At 41.6% G+C, this 12,294-nt stretch overlaps 1 non-coding gene across 1 annotated transcript; it reads right to left on the bottom strand.

Moving 5' to 3' along the window:
- Window positions 1-4,119: 4,119 nt before the first annotated feature.
- On the bottom strand, window positions 4,120-4,195 carry trnav-cac. Its single transcript has one exon. It is a non-coding gene; the product is annotated as a tRNA-Val (tRNA).
- Between the last annotated feature and the right edge of the window lie 8,099 nt (window positions 4,196-12,294).

The following is a 12,294-nucleotide window of genomic DNA, read 5'->3' as shown; positions in this document are numbered from 1 at the left end:
TGAGTGACCACATCATTATTATTATTATTATTATTATTGTTCGGTGGGGGAGGGATTCTTATTTGAAGGGATTATTACCCCGAGAAAAGTGAACTTCCAATCGATTAACAACCGGGTTCCTACTTACTGCTGGTAAACAGAGGCGCGTGGAGTAAGGAAACTTACCTAATGTTTCGCCCTGCCCGGGAATCAAACTCAGGTCTCTCTCGCTTGCAAGGCGAGTGCTCTAACCACAACACTACAAGACACCACGATGATAAAGTATTCCAAGCATTTAGAATTCTTTGAGCTAAGACATTTTTTCAAACATCTGTTCTAAATTAACTTTGCATTAATTTCTATCTATGTCCTCTGGTCCTACTTTCTTGGCTTAATTTGAATTGAAAGTCAGGGTTTAGCTTATCTATGCCATTAAATATTTGATATACTTTGATACGTTTTCTGACTATTTTCTAGATGTTAAAGTTTTATACTGGGTGTAGTTTACAGAAACTACTTGAGAACTGATAGCTTTGTAAGCTAAGTGCAGCCGAGGTTACTAGTTCCTGAAATTCGCTCCATTTTGTGTGTGGGATGGAACATGGAAATGACTGCCTTCTGCGAGTCTACACATGTGCATTAGTTTCCGAGGCACCATTCAGTTTTTTTCCTCGCTGCAGACTTTTCCAATCCTTTCCCAATCTCCAGATTTTGAAACTGTAGGTCCATGGACATTGTGGAATCCTGTAGCTCAGTGGTTAGAGGCCTCGCAAGCGAGAGGACCCGGGTTTATTCCCGGGCGGGTCAGGGCGAAACCTTAGACAAGTTTCCTTACTCCACACACCTCTGTTTACCAGCAGTGAGTAGGAACCCGGATGTTAGTTGATTGGCGGATCACTTTTCTGGGGGGTAATAATCCCTTCAAAAATGAATAAATTATAATTTGGTCACTCAACCCACGACTGTGTGTGTGACGCTGCTGTGCACAATTGGCTGCCGCGTTTCGCCCACAAGATACACAGTCAATTCACTTTATAGAGTATTCTGTGAAGTGCTTTGAGACGTCTCAACTACGTGATAAGGCTCTGTATCAAATGCAAGGATTATTATTCATATTAAATCTGAATTTTGTAAAGAAAAAGTGGCATCCTCTAAAGGATCTCTTCAGCCAAGAGTTAGTCCTAGCTGGTGTTTCGTTTTTCTGACTTTTTTATTGTAAACCTTATTGAAAGATCAAAGCCATAATTGAAAGTGTTATTTCAAGGGGCCGATGAATTTTAAGCCTTGTGGGCTTCGCTGGCCTGCTTATCTTTTGTATTTCTCCTATTTTCCCTTTCTCTATCGCCTGACATTATGCCAACAACAGGAATGAATAGGCATTGATTGAGGGATTTATTATTCTATCTATGAACCTTAAGAATTACTATCTAGATATGATGCAGTCGATTCTGTATGAGGTGGACAGTAACGGTTGTGTGGTTATTGTACGCTGCAAATAAAACTGCACAACATACATAAAGCACTAAAAGAAAACACATTCCCATGACAAGCAGATGTCCCTGATCCCCATTCCCTTAAATTCTATTTAAACAGGTTTCATCTCCGCTGTCTTTAGCCACAGGAATTGGAGAAGTCAATGGGATAATAATGAAGGAGATTCTTTTGGAAAATAGTTATCTCCCTTGTAACCTTTTCTTCTTGACATCAGGTGCCCTCGCTTATTAGGTCCAATGTTAACTCCTCAAAGTAGCTCAGTATTGCATTCGCCTCGCAAGCGAGAGACCTGGGTTTGATTCCCGGCAGAGCGAAACCTGGGCAAGTTTCCTGACTCCACACACCTGATAATAATCCCTCAAAAAAAAACAACAATAATAAAAGTCACTTCAATTCACGAGTGTTTGTGGGATACTACTGTGTTCAATTGGCTGCCGCGTTTTGCCCACAAAATATACAATCAATTAATTCACTTTACAATATATTCTGTGAAACGCTTTGAGACATCTCGAAGACCTGATAAGGCGCTGTATCAAATGCAAGGATTATTATTATTATTAAAGTAGCTGAGTGAACTTCTACGTCGTGTATCCGCACGTCTACCAGCAGCAGAAAGAAGAACTCTGGAAACAAGAAGAATCATAGAAATATTAATATCTATAATTACTGAGTTATTATTAGTTATGGCCATCACCCACATCATTGTGTTGCAATACATCTCACAGAACGTACACCTGAGGAAGCAGAGAGAAACACAGAGAGCGATTGGCATGCTTGCTTATTGTTATGCTTGTTTTACAGCATGGAGCTCTGATGTGGAAGTTGGTCAAATATTGTTGTGTGCAAAAGTGATCAAAAAAGAGTTTGTGACAATGTCGCTGCTGTGCGCAATTGGCTGCCATGTTTCGCCCACAAAATATACAGTCAATTCACCCTACAATATATCCTGTGAAGCGCTTTGAGGCGTCTCAAAAATGTGATAAGGCGTTGTATCAAATGCAACAACAACAACAAGATTCCATTTATAGAGCGCCTTTTACATCGGGAGGACGTCCCAAGGCGCTGGACAGTTGGGTCAGGACCCGAGCATTGGGGGGGAAATGGTCAGAGTGAGGGGAGGGAAGGGAGGGAGCGAGGAGGAGGTAGAGAGTCGAGAGCGGAGCTGAATGTACGGTCAAAGAGAAAGGTCTTGAGACCGGCCTTGAAGGAGGAAAGGGAGGAGGCGGCCAAGGCACTGGGGGATAGATGCAAGGATTATTATTATTACATATCAGGGTGTAAAGCATGACTCAAGCATCCAATTTGGGGGGAGATTTTGTTTGTGACACTGAGTTAATCTTATTGTAAGAAATCTGAATAATAATAATATTAATCATCAAGTCTTGCTAGTGAAACAAACCTAGCTTTACTTTTCTACCTCTTTTCTATCTCAGAGATCAAATAAAATAAGTGGTTAGCAACACTGCTCCTCGAAGGAACATGGATTATTTTTTCGGTGAGGGTGAACATGTTAAGTCAGCTCAATGTTAGTTATTGCACAAGGTGCCAGCACAGACCCGACACTGGAGAATGATCTCTATGGCCTCGGGAAAACCTGGTGCATTTTGCAAGACAATATAATGTTTGAAGTAGACAATTGTGTTGACACCTTAGCTCGCTGTTTCTCCCTTTGCCTCCTCATGTGTTCCTGCTGTGAGGTGTGCTTCAACAATGCTCAACGATGTGGATGAAAGCAGTAACTGAATAATTATAGTTTAGTATTTCTGTGGCTCTTCGTCATTCTAGTTCTCCACAGTGTTTCCCTCTTGCAGCCTTTAGCAATGTTAATGTAAGAATTACAATTTCTGCTTTTTTTTAATATTATACAATAATTTGGTCACTCAATCCGCGCCTGTCTGTGGGACACTGCTGTGCACCATTGGCTTCCACGTTTCTCCCACAAAATATAGTCAATTCACAGACATCTCAAAGAGCTTCACTTGAATATACTGTAAAGTAAATTGACTATATATTTTGTGGGCTCGTATTACTTGTGCTATTCAAACCGTATGAACAGTAGAGTATAACGTTCAGCCTTAAATTAGAACTAATCTAGGTTATTTTCTTAGAAAGATAATTAGCTGAGCCAATAACCCTTCATTTAATCTGGGTAACAAGGTAATATAATTGTGAATAGTTAACGCCACCTAGTGTTGCTATTGATTCCAAAATCCCTAAAAAGAAGTAGACTCACAAATTGCTAACTGTAAAGTATTTAAACAGCAACCACATCTCAATACATGTTTTGTTGGCCAGATGCAGAAACCCATCAACATGTATAAGAGCATCCAAACCAAACCGAGAATTCCAGACATGGAAATTTGTTGGAATGGAAAACCCCTGGAACTGAAAGGTGACAGACACTAAGCGGGACTGAATATCAAAGTTCTGCAAATGTCTGGGTCCTATGCTGTACACACTGTCCATCAATGACTTGTAGGAAATATTTATCATAATATTCTAGGGTCAATTTTTTGAGCAGGGATTATTGAGTGAGGAGGAGAAGAGGGAACCCTGCCTGATTTTCCCACCATACTAACAACCGGGTTCCTACCTACTGCTCGGTGAACAGAGGCCTGTGTGTGGATTAAGGAAATTTGCCTAAGGTTTCGTCCTGCCCGGGAATCGAACCCGGGTCCTCTCGCTTGTGAGGCGAGTGCTCTAACCCCTGAGCTACAGGAAAATGATTCTGCTGTCCTGGTTTCTACCACGCTTCCTGGTATCCCACTGAAGCTATTTAGCGTCTGAGTGAAGAAGTACTTTCCAATGTCTATCCTATGAGAAAAAGCACAGCCTGAGCACATATTCTTCTGCTGCAGTTGGACTGAATTAATTACTCTATCTCTGTCTGGCATTCGCAGCAATATTTCTGCGTTTCCAAAGCACATGTCATCCAAAGAAAGCAACGGAACAATGTCCTTCTTGTCTCTTCATATGAATTGTCTTCATTCAGATCTGCTGAAGCTGACCATGAGGTTATTACCATCGCACGGAACAACAATGAGGCACAGCGGGACATCAAACCCTCCGGGGAAAAGAAAGGAGTATCAGACACTAAGATTATACAGGCCAACATTCCCAGAGTCTTCATTGGTGTACAAAACAGAAATTAAAAGCCAGAGGGTGTACAAATAAAGACCGCAGAACATTTCAGCCGTGCACACACATACACAAAAAAAAAGAATAATTGATCACTCAACTCGCTTTGTGTTTGCGAGCGGGTGTGGGTTGAGGAATAGCTGCTGTGTTTGTCGAAACAACCGTGCTCACAACACTTCAAACAAACTCATTGTGCCCAGCGCTTTGAGACATTTCTGTACGATTAGGCTCTATATCAAATGTGAGGATTATGGTATTATTGGTGGGAGATTGACACCAGCCCATCTCTATGAGGGCTTACTGCAGAAAGGTACATCTGTGATTCATCTCGTGCCCACGCACAGTCTGGTTCAATTCCAGATGTGAACTGAATCGGTCACATTGAACAATACAATGCATTAGTCTGGACACCATCACTGGAGCAGATTGGTTCTCTAAGACAATCTGCTCACAATGCGGGTACAAAATCTGCAGCCCTCGTCCTCGCTGTTTTGGGCTCTTGCCACTAAGTCCCCGAAAGACTTGTCTGTGGGAGCTCGCTCTGGGAACAGGATTCAATTTGGTCCGAGATAGTATATGATCAAGATTACCACCATGTGGAGTATTTGATGAGGATAAGCAACCTCCTCAAAACTCAGCAGCCGCTGCTCTACAGATCAGTAAATAGATCGTCGAAACATGTATAGAACATACCTCATGGTAAATTATCATATAGTTCTGAAAAATGTGTTCTAATATGTGAATCGCTCTTGTTGCACATAAAAAAATAAATAATAATTCAATCACTCAATCCATAACGGTTTGTGGGAAATTGCTGTGCACAATTGGCTGCTGCATTTTGCCCACAAAATATACAGTGAATTCACTGTATCCAGGCACGATATCAAATGTGGTGAAGTGTGCTAATATGTTGATTTCATAATTGGACCATGCATTTTAATTTCAATTAATCCTGCCCCTCCTTTCAATAATTAGTGCAATTGGTATTATTAGTTAACCACCTAAAACCCAGTAAAGTTTGTGAACTGACATTAGCACTAACTAAAGTTATTTTAATATTTCTGGATATAAATAAAGGAGTGATAATCTGAAAGTAAATCATAGAATCTGTATACGTTTGTTAATCTATGTTCAACTGGATTTGGGACAAATTGATCTCATACTTTTGTAGTTAACTTTTGCAATGACCTTAATGAAAGTTGTCCAAATCTTTCTTTACAAGTAACTGAAGAAATTCAGTTCAACTGAAACAAGGTGAAATGACGTGACATCAAGGTGTTGATGCTGCATTTTTACTCCAAAATCCCAGTAATTCAGTATGCAGTGTGCAGTTAGATCTTAAGTTTTGAGTTAAAGCAGGGCTTTGAGTTCACGTAGTCGAGGCTGACACTTCAATGCAGCTTTGGGGATGTACTGCTTTGTCATGCTGTCCTTCAAACGAGACATTAAACTGTGGTTCTATCTGCCTGTTCGTATGTGCATTAAAAATCTTTCCCACCACTTTCCCTTTATCCTCCTCATTCTCAATTCTTTAATCATTCCCTTCAAATCCGTGCAATTTGTCCAGACCATATTGTAAACCTTCAGCAGTTGAAGGCCACTCAATAGGTTGTCTTTGAAAGGAATTGGGATCAAATGTTCTTGACAGGGAGAAGATCAAATTTGGTGACTGCCATGTGGTCCATGTTTACACTTTTCAAATACTCCAGGAACTAACTATGTGCACTGGATAGGCACCGACAAGAAAGGTTCAGTCTATGTGGAGGTCATTGATCCATTCTCCTGCAGTTTGAAGATGCTTTGACCTCAGCGGGAATCATCCCTTCAAGCTGCTGTTTCTTCAAACAACAGACAACAAGTCAAGCACACACACGCACAGGAAGATAAAAACTGCAAGACGGAAAACAAAGTAAAATATTAAAAGGGAATAAAAAAAATAACCTAAAGAGAGAGAGAGTGAGCGAGCGAGAAAACAAACTCTGTGTGATACAAAGTGGAAATCCATTTGCCATATTACCCACATACTTCTATAGAACCCAGCTGTGCTGCAGTACCATTGAGTTAGTTGCCATTTGATGTATGTTGTTTCTTTCCCCTTGACAGAAATCAAAAAGCCAATAAAAGTAGTCTCGAAAAGAAGCAAACGGAGAGAGAGAGCGAGAGAGAGAAACAAACAGAAAAACAGATAGAAATTTCAAATTGTTTTATACACATCACAGCAGCAGGCTTGGCTATGGTGGAACACACAAAAGTCCCCAAATGGCTGTAATTAAGTCTAACTTGCCTGCCTTTGGTAATGTGCAGTCCCCTCTGAATAATAAATATACCATCAAAGTTTCCTGAAGATAGAACTAATGGCTTTTGAGCGATTGGTAGGAATCTATTCTCTAATTAATTAAATGTACACAAACAAATTAGTTTAATTAGCTTGCCATTTGCATCAATGTTTCACATGCTATCCCGCCTCGCTTGATAAACAAACCTTCCAAATTTTGTCACTTCTCAGTTCCTCGGGTGAAGATGTGGGAAAGAACACTCTGGTGCCAGATCTGTCCCCATTGCCGTACAAAGGCAAGACAACAAAAAAAGTTATCTCAGCCCAATCCACACAATATTATATTAAAATGGAGTCAAGTAGCTCAGCGGTTAGAGCACTTGTGTCGCGAGCGAGAGGACCTGGGTTTGACTCCCAGGCAGGGCGAAACCTTAGGCAAGTTTCCTTACTTCACACGCCTCTGTTTATAATCCCTGAAAAAAAATAATTTGGTCACTCAACCCACGACTGTTTGTGTGACACTGCTGTGTGCAATTGGCTGTCGCATTTCACCCACAAAATACACAGTCAATTCACTTTACAGTACATCCTGTGAAGCGCTTTGAGACGTCTCGAAGACGTGATAAGGTGCTGTATCAAATGCCAGGATTCCTCTTATTATTATAATCTTGGATTACATTCTGATTCTGACATCCTAAATGTGCAGTGTTGGTATTGAAACAAGTTTATTATCAACGCTGAGAGGAGTGAGCTCAACACATGAATTTCCAATGACACGGAGGGTATTTCAATTGTAAAGGGTGAGGTTTTTGCTGCTGTAGATCTGAGAAGTTCTTCTGGGATTTAACAATTCCATGATGTCGAATGGAATACAGTGTGCAAAATACAGGATTAGAGTTAATTACAATGCACCGTTCACATATACATCCAGTATTTACATAGCAAAAGCATTCAACAAGCAGCACACACTACCCTTACAGATATTCAAAACAATTTAGTTAATTTGTTATCAATATTTCCCTCGAGGCGGAGCGAGGAAGCTCTATATTCCCCTCGCAGTTTACAGCCCCGGCCTCGATTCTCACTTTCCCCCAAATGGAAAGAAAAGGAAACTGAGGCTGTGAATGTTTGTGGAAAAAAAAGTCATCCATTGCTCGTGGCGAACTGTAACCCTTTCGGCATCACTGAGTATTTGTCACATTCTGGTGCAGTCAGACAAGTCAGTGAGACTGTCGGCTGCCACGTTTCACCCAGAAAATAAGCAGTCAATTCACTTTGCAGCATATTCTGTGAAGCGCTTTGAGATGTCTTATCAACAAACGTGCCTGTGGAATTTTTTTACGACTTCTGTCAATCCAGGAGTTAAAAATCTCTATCCTGTATTTCTGCCCATTGGGCAATCCAGGGTTAGAGGGCAAGAGAATCTCCACAGTACAAAATTTAGACCTTGAGTCCACAATAAACCTGGAATAAGTGATACACCACTCAAAACCCTACTGGAAATCCACCATCAAACTCCATAAGAACATAAGAAACACTGGACGATAAAAGACCGAGGTCCATCTAGTTCACCTTCCACCTTCCTGGTGGTCACAGGCACATATGTCCCGAACTCCCTATGTTCTACATCCCATAATGTTATTTCCTAAAAGAAAACTATCTAATCTGTGTTTGAAAGCATCAACATTTCCTGCTTCAACCGTCTCCCCAGGGAGCCTGTTCCACAGGTTCACTATTCGCTCACTGAAATGGTGTTTGCGTAGATTTGGTCTGAATTTTCCCCTTTAATCGCAGGCCGTGTCCTCTGGGTTTACTCTCCTGAACAAGTTGAAGCAGTTTGTCATGATCTATAATGTCTTGTCCCTTCAGAAACTTAAAGACAGCAATCATGTCGCCTCTCAATCTTCTCTTCCCCAGCGTCACCATGCCCAATCCAAAGCTGATACATCTTCATAAAGGGTGTGAACCAGATAACCTCGACTGATCTGAGATGTGTTATACTGCAATATGCCTTTCACTGCAGCCTTTCTGACCTCTCAGCTTCACAACTTGTTTTCTCTGCTCCTTTAATCCCTTCACCCTCTGCCACCTCCCTACCTCTCTGACCTGCTCTCTCCCCACTCCACCCCTCGCTGCCTCCCCTTGGCTGGCTCCGGTCTCCTGCTTGTCCCTCGTCCCCTCCTCTCCACCATCGGTGCTGCACTCCCCACCATCAGCCACTACGCCCCGAAGCTTTGGAACTCTCCCCCAACAATCCCTCCATCTTGCCCCGTCCTTCCCTTCTTTTAGTTCACGACTAAAGACCTTCCTTTTTGGTCGTGCTTACAGACACCTCCCTCCCCCCTAGTTCGGAGTTAGGCTCCGCCACTGTGAGGTGCTCCGAGACCCCGCCCTGTGTGAAAGGCGCTACATAAATATAGGTTGATGTTGTTCTTGTTAATCCCTTCTCCAAGCCTCCGAGTGGGTAGGAATTCCACCGAGGTCTGAATCTGTGCAGCATTTCATAGCGTCTCAAATTTAGGAAATTCTCGAATACAGTCATCATTTTCAAGCTGTTTCTCTGTGAGGCCTTTTAAGAACTACGGAAAAACAACGACAACAAACTGGCATGTGGATCGCGCCTCTCACGACGGGAGGACATCCCAAGGCGCTGGACAGTCAGGGTTTTGGACCCGAGCTGGGGGTCAGGATCGGAGAGGGTGGAGGGCAGAGGGGGAAGGAGGTGAACAAAGGCACGGTCAAAGAGGAGGGTCTTGAAATGGGTGTACACTGCATAAACAGAGCGAATCCAGATCAAGGTGTAATTTCTAAACATGGTCCGTTTTGTTTTCTTACGTTTAATAAGTTAAATTGAAGTATCTCCTATTCTTTCAATTGAAAATAGACTTAATGGGCACCCCTTCTTATTTGTCCAATTCAGGTACAATTAGCTTATTTTGCCCAAATTAAAATTGAAAGTAAAATCTCAATATAATTCACGGAAAAATGATCACCTGAGAAAATTCAATATTACTCCAGTCTCTCGCCACGTCTGCCAGTGATGATAAAAAAATTATTGTGACTAAGGTCTTATCGTACAATTGTTACACAGCAGCTGTCAGAACAGATGCATAACACAAACCGAATCCCACTGGAATAAAATACCTGAAACACGCCACAAGATGTCAATACAGAAAGATAGGCAGTAAGCACTGCTCGCTAGAACACAACAGAAATCACAAGAAATACAGTGGCAATATAATTGCTTCGGGAGTTCTCACGTGGATGGTGCCAGTTTATGGAAGAAATAAACTCAAATTGCAAAGTTAATCCTTTTATTTTACTGCTCTCGTTCCCACATTTCCTTATTTTTATCTGCTCTTCATTATTTCTCAAGATTAAAAGCAGTTTGATTGCCTGTTAAGAATCCTATGATATTTTGGATAAGTGATTCGTATAACACCCACTGTGCCGTATTCTCAGGAAGTGAATGATGTTTTTGCAAGTGAGACTTAATAATAATAATCCTTGCGATTAATACAGTGCATCATCACGTCTTTGAGATGTCTCAAAGCGCTTCATAGGATACACTATAAAGTGAATTGTATAATTTGTGGGTGAAATGCAGTAGCCAATTGCGCACAGCAGTGTCCCACATATAGTCGTGGATTGAGTGACCAAATTATTATTAATATTTTTTTCGAAGGGTTTATTACCCCCCGGAAAGCAATCCGCTAATCGATTAACAGCCGGGTTCCTACTTACTACTGGGTAAACAGTGGCGTGCGGAGTAAGTAAAGTTGCTTAATGTTTCTCCCTACCCGAGAATTGAACCCGGGTCCTCTCGCTTGTGAGGCGACTGCTCCACATAGCAATGTTATTTTAAATTACTCGCAAGAGAGAATGTCATGGAAACCTAACAGGGATATACTGGAGACTCCAATATGATAATAGTCACAAGAATGAGTAAACCTGCAAAGCGCTGAAAGAACAACACTTGGTGTGTAACGTGGTGTGATCAGTGAGCATTTAATGAAAGTCCTGACTTCACCACCTTGGGACTAGTTTCCCCCTCACATTGCAGCGTTCCTTTTGATTAAAACCTCGGCTTCTGTTGGATGCTTCACATGGACGCAGTAAAGATTAATTATTTCAATTACTCCAGGGACAGCATTTGATATAAAAGCCAGAGCAGGTCACTGTTAGTACACAAAAGACAGCAATATACATAACATGTTATTTTATCTTTATTGTCACCCAATGTTGTGTTTCACATCAGAATCGTTGGCACGGTTGATTTAATATGACTTGCGACGCTGATGTGCGTTTCAAACACTGATGCGCGATTCGAATTTACACTAAAGCGTGAAAACGATGAAACCCACAAAACAACATTTTTGTATCAAAACAAAAAATGGCTTTTTCAAAAGGTTAGTTGGTTAGGTCACGGGCTTAAAGGTGAACAAAATGGTTCCACTTCTAAACCTTTAGCAAGCACCGTTAAGTAAGGTGACAAATCCATGTCAATGAAACTAAATTGTTGAGCAGGATCGTAAAGAATGGTTAAATGTCGATTTCAAGATCCTCTCACTCATCTTCAAACCCCTTCACTCCCTGGCACCTCCCTATCTCTCTGACCTACTCATTCCCCAACCCGCTACCCGCTCCCTCCGCTCGACTGGTTCCAGCCTCCTGCTTGTCCCTCGTACCATCGGTGGCCACTCTTTCAGCCACTACGCCCCCCAACACTGGAACACTCTCCATCCCTCCCTCCGACTTGCCCCTTCCTTCCCCATCTTCAGGTCGAGCCTGTAGATCTTCCTCTTTGACCTGTGCCTACGGTCACCTCCCCCCTCCCCCCGTCTTGTTTTCGTGAGGGGGCGCTGTGTAAATGCAAAGTATTGATGTCCTCGATAGGAGCTTTCCAAAGCTATTTCTGCTACATCTTCATGTAATTTCTAGCGGAATTAAGTAGTGTTGAACAATATTCAGATTATACAGATTTCATCTCGAAAACCTTTTTCTATTGGCTGCAATGCTCCTAACTATTTGACTTTGACTTATGTAGGCCACTATCTTTCCTATTTTCTATTCAACAATGTTAGCCTAATAGCAATTACTTTAGCACCAAAATGCCAGCGAATGGCTTTATGTTTCCATAATTCTTTTTAACAAAAAAGGTCTTTTTGTACCTTCACGCAGTGCAAGAATGCAAATACAGATTTTGTTTTCGCTCCATAAACTACGGTTACCCATGCACCACGTAGCGTTTTCTCATTGTATTTGTGCAGAAATAAACAGAGGACTACATTTAAAATGTAATGAACTGATTCAATATAGCCTTGATATTTTTCTCTGGTGGACATTAACAGTGGGAGATGGCTTTAAGAGCCTAAGGGGTATTTGTCAGACACACTGACTCAAATTAA

This window comes from Callorhinchus milii, unplaced genomic scaffold, assembly GCF_018977255.1.
Source record: "Callorhinchus milii isolate IMCB2004 unplaced genomic scaffold, IMCB_Cmil_1.0 Scaffold5, whole genome shotgun sequence".
Classification (NCBI taxonomy): Eukaryota; Metazoa; Chordata; class Chondrichthyes; order Chimaeriformes; family Callorhinchidae; genus Callorhinchus; species Callorhinchus milii.
Note: the sequence above shows the minus strand (reverse complement) of the source record. Positions and strands in the feature narration are given on the sequence as shown.